Here is a 15,092-nt window from a genome sequence, read left to right on the forward strand (position 1 = left end):
ATGATATTATGATTCTTCTTTTCATCAATATATTCAACTGATAATGTTCTAGTGGAAGTTTTGTAGTTAGCATCAAGATATTTGCAACCTAAATCACTGATAGTAGCTAGGTGTAATCTCATAAGTCCTTACCATATTGTAAAATTGTCTCTATTTAGCTTGGGAATCTCTCTTTTGTAAGACATCCTGATCTGTAGCTTAGGTCCTTGAAACCTTCTCTATAAGTATCAAAAGCTCTGATACCAATTTTTGAAAATATAAGAGGAGTAACTGAGAGGGGAGGGGTGAATCAGTTACTACTAAAATAAATCCCAGATCCCTTAAATGTTAGTACAAAATGCAAAAAGATAACTGAATATTGTTGAAGCTTGGTAAACACACAAAATGTTGTAACTCGGTAATAACTAGATTAGCTCAGTAAATGATTAACATATAAACTTCTAGATTTTATCTGTGATTACTTTACCTGAGTTGCAAACACAGAAAAAAATAGCATGAACACATTAGACACTAGGATTTGATGTGAAAACCTAATTTAGAAAAAACCACCAATTACAACTAGTTACTAATTTTCACTTTTTTAAAGTGAGCCCTATTAGGAGCCAACCATGTTAAAGGTTACAAAACACATTGTTAGGTGTGACCCTGTTAGAGGATTTAATCACCCTATTAGGAGTGGCATTGTTAGAGGTCTTAAGAACAATTCAATGGAATTGTCACCTTGTTAGAGGATTTACAAATAGCTATTAAGCCAACTCTGTTAGGAGATTTAGATCACTACTAAATGGTTAGAGAGTAACAATGAGATGGCCTGATTTGAATGTAACTAAATTTTTGATATTAGATCTCTGTTCTGGGTTATTCTTGATCCTTCCTAATAGAATATAGCTTTGCTACTCCATAAGAATATTCTGCTTATCCTTCAAATTCACTTCCTCTTCTCATCATCAAATCTTCAATAACATCTTCACAATTTTCACACTTTGAAATCACAACTTGACCTTATACTTATATCTTCCACTTTGTCAAGATAGCTCAAATACAACCTAGAATAATCAATATTCATCACCTTAGTCGATTGGAATCAATAGATAAATCAATTAAGCTTAGTATAAAAAAATAAGAAAATCTTTTGTTAGCCAACCCAGCTCAATAGAAACTGACTCAAAAATGATTTCCTTTGTTAACCAACAGAAGCTCGGTTAACACTAGAAACTTGCAAAAATCTTTTGGCAACTGAGTGAGCTCAGTTAGCACTGGTTCCATCCAACTTTCTTTTGTTACCCGAGTGAGGTCTATTAACACTTGCTTTCTACAATTTTTCCTTTGACACTTGAGTGAACTCTGTAGACATTTCCTTCTAAACTAGGCAAACATAGGAATGCTTAGTAGATACTGAGAACTATCTTCACTACTTGAGTGAGCTCGGCATATACTGACAGATAATGATATGACATTTGTATAACATCAAAGACAACACACAATTTACCAATTGTATCCAACAAGAGGATGGGCACTATTAGGATTCTATTAAAATATTTAGTATATATGAGTCCCTATTAGGAAACATTGAATCCATGCTAGAAGATTCCAACCCTACTAAGAGTTGTAGAAGACAAAAGGACCCACTGTCTAAACAGCTTCTAGGGCAAGACCACTAAACTCACTGTCCAACTGATCTCTCAACTATTCCTTGCAAAATAATTATTTGTATTATATTTTAACTTCTTTCCTCTATCCTGTCAAGTGGACTAATACTATCAAACCTTGTAGACCAGGTCATGAACCTCAGATCCAAGTATCAAACTTTGGATCACACAATAAAACCTCAGCAATGAAGTTTCCTTCACTTCCACTCTGCTCTGCTTATTTTTGCATTCTTCTCTTTGTGCCACTTCCAATCATTCACATTAATCCATACATGATAAAGGAAAATGTCCTTCCTTTATACCAAATCCATAAAACAATTCCCTGAGTCAGTTGTTACACCTTCTCTATTAATTATTATTACTCTTAGTGATAACATTAATCTTTCTCCTTGCAACTTGAATAACCTTTTGTACACATAATATTATGATGAGAAAGCTTGTCCACATCATCACCAAAATGTGTTTTTCACATCTTTGACTTTTTCTTATTAGAATAACAATTCTGATAAGAGATATAACAAGTTTACCAAAATAGGCCTCTGTAAACTCTATCTCATAATAGTCTTCACCAAAGCTTGCATAACTTCTTCTAGACTTAATATCTTATGCTTCTAAGGTTAGTTGTGTATACTAAACACATATTATAATCTCCCTTTAACCTTACTACTAAAATTACTCAATGATCTATCTATACCAACTTGATCTTTACCGTTGTTCTTCTGTTAGATACCACAAAAATTTGCTATGTTGACATCAATCACAAACACATTCATAAATGTAACATATCATCATGATAATGATCTAATCATATTTCTACAACACTCCCCCATAGGAATATCATCAGAATTCATACTTCCAACAAATCACTTCATGATTTTGATTTGCATTCTTTGGAAATTTTGGTACCTATTACTGCCTCACTTTCTTTCTGATATTGTGTGCTTTGACTTTCTTTTCATCTTTAATTCTACTTGTGTTCATATAGTTCTTGGTAAGATGTCAAAGTTTTTTACACTTAAAATATCTTTTTGTAGTATCTTTTTTCCTCATGTGATATTTTACACAGTTTTCTCTAATGTGCCCAAATTCACCATAGTAGTGACATCTATACCATGTATTGTAATCTCATCCAAATATTGCTTTCATAATCTGTTTTACTAGGTTCTATTGCTTGGTTTTTTACCTTGAAGATTTGTGTCCTTGTTTCTTGCAATAGTGACATTTACCTTCAAACATAAGTTTTTTTTTGCATTCATTTGCTCTATGACCATGCTTGTTACAACTATAATACTTTCCATTTAATTTTATTTTACAATTACTCTAGCATTTTTTTGATGTATGACCTATCTTACCACAATGATTGCAAGTAGGCCTTTTATTCTTTTGAGCTCCTTGCTAAGACAATTCACCTTCTGTGTATCCTATTCCAGCTTTTCCTTTGTGTCTATACTGACTTTGTTCATTCAGTTGATTCATGCTGTCCTAAGATTTCCTCATTCTTTCATAGGTTTTCTTTTCAATGTTGAGATCATTCTGTAGTTTTTCATTTTCTAATTTTAGATTTATAAGCTCTTCATTTGTATTAGTGAGTTGATCAATGAAGTTTGTTTGTTGAAGGGATAGTTGTTGAATTTCATTGTTCTTTTCTTGTATCTCTTCTTTGGCTTTATCTTTTTCTTCCATGACTTCACATAATCTGACTGATTGGATTTCTTATTCTCTTTTTAGCTTTCTAACTTCTTCTTGAAGATTGGAATACTTTCTAATAAGTCTTTGATTGCTTTATCAGCTTCATCTAAATTTCTTTCAAGATATATATCTTCAATTCTTTCTTCAATGTAGATATTGTCATTCATTTGTATTGCAAAATCTTTCTTTCTTTTCAATAATTGAGAGAGTTTCTTCTTTTCTTTCTTGAGTTGTCCAATGGCCAATTCAAAATCCAAATTTTTATTGTCAATAGCCTCATCTAGCCTATATACCTTCACTACCTCTGATCTTTTCTCAAGTTGTTAAACTTTTGATGTGAGAACCAACAAGCTCTGATACCAATTATTAGAAATATAAGGCAGGGAAGGTTACTAAGAGGGGAGGGGTGAATCAGGAACCAATAAAACTTAATCTTACTTCACCAATTAATCATTCATATAGTATTTTGATCTAATTGTATGCATGTGTAGTGTCTACCCCTAGTTTGCATTTTTGCTACCATTGTCGAACTCTTTTAGGCTAGTTTTATGCTTGATTATTAGTGGTATTGTTTTGAGATTATCATATATTATTTTACATTCAGTTGACTATATGATGAGAGTACTTGATACTCTATATTTCATGTATGCATGATGATTATTATAGTGCTTTCAATTATTGATGATGATTAGTTAGATGGTTTATTATCCTATGTATTTTTTTATGGATACCTACCCCATACTGCATGTGTATGGTTTGTGTGTATGTTTTCTTTATGTATATCATTTCTGATGCGGTTAAGGGAGTCGTAGTCACCTGCTAGTCGGGATCTACATGATGCACCACTTCCTACCATTTCCTGTTTAGCTTAGAATATTGTGTTTGTACATGCATGAATTTTATGTAGGTTGTAGGTATTGGGTATCGACTTCCCTAAATTGCCAGGATGAGCATAAACTATCGCATTATCTCAATGGTAAGAGAGGGGAGATAAATTTTTAAGTCCAAATCCCAAACCTTTAAGCCTTTTGTCCTAGATAATTAGGACAAGAATCCGAGTTGAGTACCCTCTAAATGCATCGACCGATGTTAATTCATGATTATAACCCTTTAGTTTGATTTTCTATGTGTTTTTCTTTGATGGGTTTCGTATGTTGTTTTATGAGTCTTTGGTAAATTTTCTATTAATTAAGTCTAATTAAAAGATTAAATTAATGATTTAATTTAATCAAAAATTATTATGATATTTTAATATTTAATTATATTTAATTAATTAAAAAATTAATTAAATAAAAAGAATTAAATTTGAAGATAAAATTTATAAAGATAATTTTAGAATGTGATAATATTTATTTAATTTAATAATAATATATTTAGAGTTCACTTTTAAATAAATGCTAAATACTATTATTATTTAAGTTAATCAATATTTTATCAATTAACATTCAAAAATAAATTAAGAAGTGGAATAAGAAATTAATTTACTAGAAGTTTTAACTTCACATGATGCGTGCATGAGATTAAAATATAAGAAATTAATTAAAAGATAAAACAAGTGAATTTAATAAAGATATTTTAATTGCATAAAGTGTGCATGAGATTGAAAATTAATTAATTAATTAAAAGAGAAGTCAAGTAAAAATTAAATAAAATTATTTAATAATTCAATTTAACGTGCATGGAAAAGATTAAGAAAAGATTAAGAAAATCAAGATTTGAAGTTTGGTGAGTGGAAAGTTCTCTCAGGTGAACACAATTAGTGCCCCAATTTAAGGAGAGCTCCTTATCACCAATTGAGGGCTCATTTTCAAGGGGTGGAGGTTTTTGGAAAGAGGACAGCGAATTTTGGAAGAGGGAGGAATTTTTGAAAAAGAGAAGGTTATGTGAGTAGGGATTTCTCTTCAATCTTCTTAGGCATAGCGATTAGCATAAGTGTCCAAGTAGACACTTGTGATTATTCGCACAATTTAATTACACAATTTTATTTCATATCTTCTTCATGCCTATGGATTGTAAATTTGAATTTCTTTGTGATGAGCCCTTAAACATTTCAATGTTGTAAATTACTAAATGCATGTCAATATCATCTGCATACATGGAGATTAGAAAAGTAATAAAAAAACTCTCGTTTTGTAGATTAAAAAATTTAGTATTTTTATTAAGGAAGGGTTTAAGATTAAAAAAAAAATTTATATTAGAAATTTGAATGGTTAAACGTATTTTTCCTATCAGAGTGAAATTGTAAATATTACAAAAAAAAAATTATTAGTATGGGGAAAGGGGGTTATTGTTTTATCAAAATTTAAAATGAAATTAAAAATTAAAATTAAAAATGATTTTTTTAATATATATATATATATATATATATATATATATATATATATATATATATATATATAAAAATTTGGGGTGGGGGGGGAGGCAAGGCCACCAGCCCCCACCTCCCAACACCCCTCTATGCACCGATAGCCATTGATGCAGGCACTACTATCGTAGGCCTACGACAACAGACAACTGTGTCTTTAAAAGGGGGTCGATGGCTTTAAAGCTTGCATTTTAGTTTATGTTTGTTAAAATTTTAGTCATTATTTTATTTAATAATAATTTTTATTAATACCTTTTTTTATTATTAATTTATTTATTAATAGATTTTTAATTATATTTAAATTTAGTTAATATTAATTAATGAATTTTATTAATAAACTTTATTAATATTTATTATTATTTTATAAATAATAAATAAGTATTTATATTAATATTAATTAAATAATAAATTATTAACTAATATTAATATGGTTATTTTTAAGATAGGAAATTATTAATTAATTTAGTTAAATTTTATTTAATTAAGATTAATTAATAATGGAAGATGTTTGATTAAGTATTAAATTTATTTAATACTGATTCTTAATAAAGTTGTCAATTATTTCAACTAAAAATCAACAAGTATTATTTTAATTTAAATAAATAATTACCCTTTTTATTATTTTTAGAAAATTGACTTTAAATATATGGGGGTAATTTTATATCTTATTCAAATGAATGAATGGGTTAACTTGTGGGGTAAATTGAGAACCTCTTCTACTTGAAAACTTACATTGAATGAAAACTAGAACCTCACATTTATATCAACTACGCGTTTTCAAATCAAACTAAACTATGAGACTATTTTGTCGTCTATGTGTTGTCTATGTTTGGGGATTGGGGTTGACTAGAGTATTGACTAGTTTAGGATGTCTACCAAAGGCTTGGGAGTTATGTGATTGTGATGTTATGATATTTTGATCTCGATTCTTTTAACTCAACCATGGTAATGTGATGGTATGCTCTATTATATGTTTGTATCTACTGTTTGTTATTGCTCTCTAGTGTTTTGTGCGACACTGAGGTGAATGTTTGACCTACTTAACTTAACCATTTTTGAGTCCTCGATCAGTATATTTGAATTACTTTCCAATCGCTTTGATTACACTAAGGTGTTTTGAATGATTTATTTTGATGATGTCATGTTATGACATAATTGACTTGACCATTTCGAAGTCTTTGATCAGTATTTTTGGGATGTTTTCCAATTGCTCGTGGAGAACTGATGTGATTATTGTGGATTATCTGTTGATGTTTTCCAGTCACTTGTGTATGACTAAGGTGATTTTTATATGATTATTGATTTGTGTTTTTATTAAGCCTAGGGTAGATTATCTATATGTAGTGTCGAGAAGTGGCTTGCAATGGGGCTAGGGCCCTAAGTGGTTCCTAGGGTAACTCATTGTAAGTTGTTTAATAAGTGAAAATATTACACTAAATGGGGATTAAAAAAAATCTAATAAGAGTCTATGTATGTTTGATGCAAGAGCATCTAGAGGTATAAGGGCAATCCTGTGTCAACCAAAAAAATGTACTTAGACTTAGTTTTTGTTTCATGTGTTTTCATTTTTGGATACCCATTTGGGTCAAATAAAGGTTCCAACTCTCACAGTTCCACTATCAGTGTTCTAGGATAGAGTATTTGAACACTTTGGGATACGTGTAAATGCCAAAAAAATAGGATATGTAATTGAGCCATCATTTTGGTGAACTAGAAGATGTAAATTGGTTGAAAGATTGTAAATTTAATTTAGAGCATTCCAGAAAAAGAATCAGGTCAAAAGGCCCCATGGTTTGAAAGTTATTGCAATTTTTCAATTTCTAGAGACCTCCTAAGAATGCTTCAAAGTCAGGTTAGGGGTATTAAATGACCTCAAACAGGGCCAAAAAATGAGGGACAAGCTAAGCTTGTCCATAGGGCTATAGAGCACTTCGAGAGCTTTTCGAAAATGTAAATGGTATGTCAATCGGAGCTACGGTTCAAAAGTTATGCCTCCCAAAAGTTCGGTTACCGTTTTTGGATTCTTCTAGATTTGCGTCAACTTCTAATGCAGCTTTTGGAGCCTTCTATTTGGTCAGTGGATGCCAACTAGCACTTTCTAGAATGTACTCCTAATCTTTAAACCTCTGGGGTCTATTTAAGAACATCTCCGGCATTGTAAAAGGTAGTTCGGAGTGGAGTTTGAGAGAAGGTACTAAAAGGAGAAATTATCTCCAAACTTATACTATTGTAAGCCATTAGGGCATGTTTTGAAGTCTATTTTCTCTATACTGAATGTACTAGCTTATTTAAAAAGTTAATTAAATTTTCCTTTCTTGTTGTGTCCATTTTGTGCTTGGGTTGTTCCCATCAAGTGGTATCAAAGCTAGTTTTCCTGAGTGTGTAGACAGAGTGCCGACTGTGAGGCAGTTTGCACCAGGACTGTGTGGTTGTGGGTTTGAGCTAAGAAGATGCCTCCATGAAAAGAGCATGGTGGAAGGGCTGAAGCTATTAATCCTGAGGAGGTTAGAGCCCTCCAAAGGCAGGTACAAACATTGCAGGAGGAGCTCCGTAGAGGAACAAATGTTGTCACAGGCGATAAAAGTGAGGATGACAATAAAGAAGAAGAAATTGGACCAAAAGGAGAATTTGATGGGGAGGTTCTGAATCAAGCAGAGGAAAGGCTTTTTAGGGCCATTACTAACTTTGGGAAAAGACCTACAATTGATGTGGGTGTATTTTCAGGAAATCTAAAACCAGATGAGTTGATCGATTGGATCAATGAACTAAAAAAGTACTTTGAGCATGAGGATATGAGGGATCCAAATAGGGTTAAGTTTGCAAAGGACAAACTGAAAGGCCATGCCAAAATTTGGTGGCAAGAGGTTCAATTGGAAAGAAATAGAAGAGGAAAGGAGAAGATCACAAGGTGGGATCGTATGGTGGACAAATTGAAGAAGCAATTCATTCCTGTTGACTATGAGCTTGATTTATTTAAGAAGATGCATGGGTTAAAGCAAGCAAAAAAATTAGTCCAAGAATATACAGGAGTTCTACTAACTTCTTATTAGAGTAGGGCATGCAGAAGAAAATAAGGAGAAGGTTGCTCATTATATTAGTGGGTTGCGACCTAGCATCCGGGAGGAATTAAGTCTGGTAAGAATGACCAGCATTGAAGAGGTATACCAGTTTTCCCTACGAGTTGAAGAGAAGCTAAATAAAAACTTTGAAGGGAGACAAAGAGGGTGTGGTCAAGGAGGAAGGGGTAGTGGTAGGTCATCTGGAGGCCAAAATGAAACCCAAAAGAAAAATGAAGATGTGGGTACTAGCAGGAACGAGGGTTTCAACCGCTCCCATGATCAAGACTTTGGAAATCAGAGAGGAAGAGGTAGAGGACATGGACAAGGAAGAGGAGGCTTTTGTGGTACCTATTTCCATTGCAATGAAGAAGGTCATCATGCCTCTGAATGCCCTCAATGACAGGGCAGGACAGATAGGAGAGCTGAGGGTCAAGATAGGGTTGCTCATGTGGATGAGGATGCACAAGCATCACATTCAGAGGATGCAAAAAGAGGAGAGACTTTAGTAAATGAAAGGGTCCTACTAAATGGTGAGATTGAACCAGGACAAAGGAGGAGTTTATTCTATACCAGGTGCAAGTGTGAGGATAAATGTTGTGATGTGATCATTAATGGTGGTAGCACTGATAACTTCATATCAGAGGAGATGGTCTCTAAGCTGAAGCTCAAGAGGGAGAAACACCCCCAGCCTTATCAGATTTCTTGGGTGAAGGATGATCATAAGGTCTTGTTAAGTGAAAAAATTTTAGTGAAATTCAAAATTGGGAGTTACCATGATGAAGTTCTCTGTGATGTTATTCCAATGGATGTTTGCCATCTATTGTTGGGTAGACCGTGGCAGTTTGATAGGCATGCAGTACATGATGGTCATGCAAACACATACTCTCTAAAAAAGGATGGAGTTCACCACAAACTAAAGCTCATGAAAAAAGAAGGCGAAAAGGTATGTAGCAGTGCTAGGATTTGTCTTGTTAATGGAAGGAAGTTTTTAAATGGCATGAAACATAAGCATATGTGTTATGCTTTGATTCCTAGGAAAGATAAAGAAGGTAGTAGTGAAATACCACTTGAAGTTTTAGATTTACTAGGTGAGTTTGGAGATTTCATCTCTGATAATGTTTCAGAAGGATTGCCACTGGTAAGGCAAATCAGTCATTAGATAGATTTAATTCCAGGAGCTAGTTTGCCTAACAAGGATGCTCACAGGATTACTCCTATTGAAACTGAGGAGCTAAATAGACAGGTTCAGGAGCTATTGAGGAAGAGCTTGATTCGGGAGAGCCTAAGTCCATGTGCAGTACCTGTAGTACTAGCACCAAAGAAGGATGGAGAGTGGAGGATGTGTACAGACTCTTGATCTATAAATAGGATAACCATCAAGTATCGGTTTCCTTTGCCAAGAATGGATGATATTATGGATTGCTTGAGTGTAGCTCAGTACTTCACAAAGATAGATCTCAAGAGTGGCTATCATTAGATACAAATTCAAGAAGGAGATGAGTGGAAAACAGCCTTCAAGACCAAGGAGGGTCTTTATGAGTGGTTAGTCATGCCATTTGGATTGACAAACACCCCAAGCACCTTCATGCAGCTTATGAATGAGGTATTTAAGAAGTTCTTGGGAAAAAAATTTATTGTCTATTTGGATGATATTTTAATTTTTAGAAAGACTTTGGAAGAACATTTATTGCATATTCATAGTGTCCTTCAAAGGTTAAGGGAAGAGAAACTGTTAATTAATTTGAAGAAGTGTATCTTTGCAAAAAGGGAGTTAGTCTACTTGGGGTTTGTTATATCACCTGAAGGTCTCAAAATAGATCTAGAGAAGGTAAAATCCATCTTGGAATGGCCTACTCCAAGGTCTGCTACTAAGGTAAGATCATTTCATGGTCTGGTTAGTTTTTACAGAAAGTTCATTAAGAATTTCAATGGCATATGTGCACCCCTGACTGATACAATAAGAGGGGATAGAAAAGAGTTCAAATAGACTGCAGCAGCTACGAGAAGTTTTGAATTGCTAAAGAAGAAGGTGATAGAACAACCTATGTTGGCACTTTCAGATTTTAGAAAGGTGTTCCAGGTGGATTGTGATGCTAGTGGTAGTGCTATTGGAACTGTATTGAGTCAAGAAGGTAAGCCTATTGCATATTTTAGTTAAAAATTGAATGATGCAAAAAAAAAGTATTCTGTTTATGATTAAGAGTTCTATGCAATAGTTCAAGCCTTAAAGAAATTGAGGCATTATTTATTGCCAAAGGAATTTATTTTGTATACTTATCATCAAGCATTAAAGTACCTAAATAGCCAAGGTAAATTGAATCAGAGGCATATGAAGTGGGTAGAGTTCTTGCATAGCTATACATTTGTGTTGAAGCATAGAAGTGGAAAATCTAACAGGGTTGCAAATGCACTAAGTTAGAGATAGTTGTTGCTTACAGTAATGCAGGTTAAAGTAGTTGGGTTTGATGAACTCAAGAATTTGTACCCTGAGGATCCTAATTTTTTTGAAGCATGGAAAGCTTGTAAAGAGCCTATTGCTTTAGACACAACCAAGTGGCTAGACTATCTAATTCAGGATGGTATGTTGTTCAAAGGCAGTCAATTATGCATTCCAAAGAGTTCCATGAGGGAAAATCTGATTAAGGAGAAACACAGTGGAGGGATGGTAGGAAATTTTCGTCGAGATAAGACCATTTCCATTCTTAGAGAACATTATTTTTGGCCTCAGATTTCACAGGATGTGAAGAAGTTTGTACAGAGTTGTTAGATTTGTCAAGTTGCCAAGGGATTTAGTCACAATACTGGACTTTATCAACCATTGCCTATTCCATCAAAGCCATGGGAGGACATAAGTATGGATTTTGTTCTTGGATTTCCGAGGACACAAAGGGGTAATGACTCAATATTTGTGGTGGTTGATAGGTTCTCCAAAATGGCACATTTCATTCCATGCCACAAAACTCATGATGTTGTCCATATTGCAGACTTGTTTTCAGAGAGGTGGTAAGACGACATGGTCTTCCAAGGAGTATAGTTTTTGATAGAGATACTAAATTTGTGGGGTATTTCTAGAGGACATTGTGGAAGAAGTTGAGAACAGACTTGAAATTTAGTTCCACACATCACCCGCAGACTGATGGCCAAACAGAAGTGGTAAATAGAAGTCTGGGCAATTTGCTGAGATGTTTAGTTGGGGATAAGCCCAAGGGGTGGGATTTGATTCTACCACAAGCAGAGTTTTCTTACAATAACTCTATAAATAGGAGTACTGGAAAATCACCATTCCAAATTGTATATGGAAGTAGCCCAAAGACTGCACCAGAATTGAGGAAGATAGAGCAAGGAGAGAGGACAAGTGCTGAAGCTGTAGAATTTGCTAAACATATCAAGCATCTACATGAGGAGATTTAGGCACACATTACCAAGATGAATCAAGAGTATAAAGCTAGGGTTGATCAAAGGTGAAGACATAAGGAATTCCAAGTAGGGGATCTAGTCATGGTACACTTACGAAAAGAAAGATTTCTAGTCGATACTTACAACAAGCTAAAAATGAAAAAATTTGGTTCCTGCAAAATTTTGAAAAAACATGACTCAGGAAATGCATATGAGGTGGAGTTGCTAGATGGTAGTCACATTTTTCCTATTTTCAACATTGCAGACTTAACAGAGTATCATGATGATGGTGCAGATGAGGAGTTGATGTTAGAGCCATGTCCAATTCCTACTTCTAAGAAGGAGGAGATAGAAGACATTCTAGATCATCATCTGGGTAGGAGTACCAAAAATAGGCAGTATGAAGAGTATTTGGTCAAGTGGAAAGGACGGTCGATAGAGGACTCAACTTGGATTTCAGCAACTGAAGTTTCTCATTTGAGATTTCCTCTACCGTTTATAAAGTGATAGGGTCACTTTTCAATCTACCCTAGGTGTCTGATGCAGGAGCATCCAGAGGTATAAGGGCAATCTTGTGTCAACCAAAAAAATGTACTTAGACTTAGTTTATGTTTCATGTGTTTTCAATTCTAGATGCCCATTTGGGTCAAATAAAGGTTCCAACTCTCACAGTTTCACTATCAGTGTTCTAGGATAGAGTATTTGAACACCCTGAGATATGTGTAAATGCCAAAAAAATAAGAGTATGTAATTAAGCCATCATTTTGGTAAACTAGAAGGTATAAATTGGTTGAAAGATTGTAATTGTAATTTAGAGAATTCCAAAAAAAAGAATCAGGTCGAAAGGCCCCACGGTTTGAAAGTTATTGCAATTTTTTAGTTTTTGGAGACCTCTTAAGAATGCTTCAAAGTCAGGTTAGGGGCATTAAATGAACTTGAATAGGCCAAAAAATGGGGGATTAATGAAGCTTGTCCATAGGGCTTTAGAGCACTTCAAGAGCTTTCTAAAAATGTAAATAGTTCATCAATCGGAGCTACGATTCAAAAGTTATGCCTTCTGAAAGTTCGATTACCATTTCTAGATTCTTCTAAATTTGCGTTGACTTCTAACGTAGCTTCTGGAGCCTTCTATTTGGTTGGTGGATGCCAACTAGCACTTTCTAGAGTGTACCCCTAATCCTTAAACCTCCAGGGTCTATTTAAGAACATTTCTGGCATTGTAAAAGGCAGTTCGGAGTGGATTTTGAGAGAAGGTACTAAAAGGAGAAATTATCTCCAGACTTATACTGTTGTAAGTCCTTAGGACATGTTTTGAAGTCTATTTTCTCTATACTGAATGTATTAGCTTGTTTACAAAGTTAATAAAATTTCCCTTTCCCATTGTGTCCATTCTGTGCTTGGGTTGTGTCCCCATCAATGTTCTTGCCCATGCCTCAAGTGCTAGTATAGACTAGGATGGGAGTAGAGAGAATGTTTGGTTGTGACCTTGCATTTCGTAGTATGCCTTGTCAGAACAAGAGGATACTAGTGGCCACATAGAGATCACTAGAGACCTAGGGTTCTAAGAGACTAATAGGGTAACTCCAGCAAGATTCATGCAATGACACTTGCCTACTTACATAATAGGTTTCCTACGTGTCTTGTGTGCCTCTAGGTATAGATGTCGATCTATCTTGGAACCCTTGAGTTAGAATGCTTTTAGGGATTCTCAGACTTAGAGAGTATTTGTGTTATGTGATTTGATATCCTATTTGGGACTTGAGACTATCTCCTTAGTGCAGTGGGAGTGGGCCATCTAGGTTCCACGTGGTCGGCTGGTAGTGTATTTTATGCTTACCATTGAGATTTGTATGTAGTCACTATGGCTGGAGCATTCCTTGTCTGCATTTCCTTTCATTCTATCTTGCATCATTATGATGGATGTTTGTACCTTTATGATGGATAGTTACATCTTTATGAGGGATGGTTTCATTTATTGTATTGTACTTTGTATCATCGATCTGAGAAAGATGATGTAATCTATTTTTATAAATGTATATTCGTTTAGCCTTTCATACCCTATGACATGTACAGTGGATGATTGAGCATTCTAAATTTTATTTGCCAAGAGGCAATTTGAACAAATGTATATAATTTAAATGGACATTGGACTTTTTAATTATTCTTTCATATGGATGTTGTAGTTGTCAGACTTAGTTTTAATTAAATTTAAATGTGACTCAACGTCTTGAGATCTTTAAGGAATGTAACCTGTTATGTATGCTTTTAAGTTGATTGTATGTTATTTCTTCTACTACTATAAATTTTTGTGTATGATTTATCTTCTTGTTTTAAAAAAAAAAAAATATTTGGCAAACTTAGTAAAACTTTAGGTTAATTCTTTTGGATCCCTTGGCAGGGCATTATAGCATGAAAGAATGAAAGAAAATAAACATTCATAATACTTTGACACAAGATATGGTGACCCAAAAACCCTCCAATTAGAAAGTAAAATTGGGGTGGGGATTATACCCACAAGATTTAGTACTATAGTATAAAATTAACCAATTAAGGCTTATAATTGACCACTTCTAGTGATCTCCCCTATTAAGAGCAATAAGGACTTTGAGGTCCACCTTGTTAAAGGATTTAAAAATATATAATAAATTATGCACTCGGTTAAGAGATTTAGCAAAGACTATTAAGTCTACCCTGTTAAAGGATTTGACTAATGCACTTATTAGGATGAACTAGTGGTTGATTGTTGATTTGCAACTTTGATTTGTTGGTTGAGATTCCTTGTAGCCTTATATAATTTGCACTTTTTCTCATTATATTCTTTCCACATTTCATTTTTATATATGATACAATGCATCACATATATACCAATCCAAACCACAAATTATTGGAGTCAGCTACAATACCAATTTCATCATAATTCACAAAGTCAGCCCA

Source organism: Cupressus sempervirens, chromosome 11 (assembly GCF_028749045.1).
Source record: "Cupressus sempervirens isolate cs-2001-9-10 chromosome 11, ASM2874904v1, whole genome shotgun sequence".
NCBI lineage: Eukaryota > Viridiplantae > Streptophyta > Pinopsida > Cupressales > Cupressaceae > Cupressus > Cupressus sempervirens.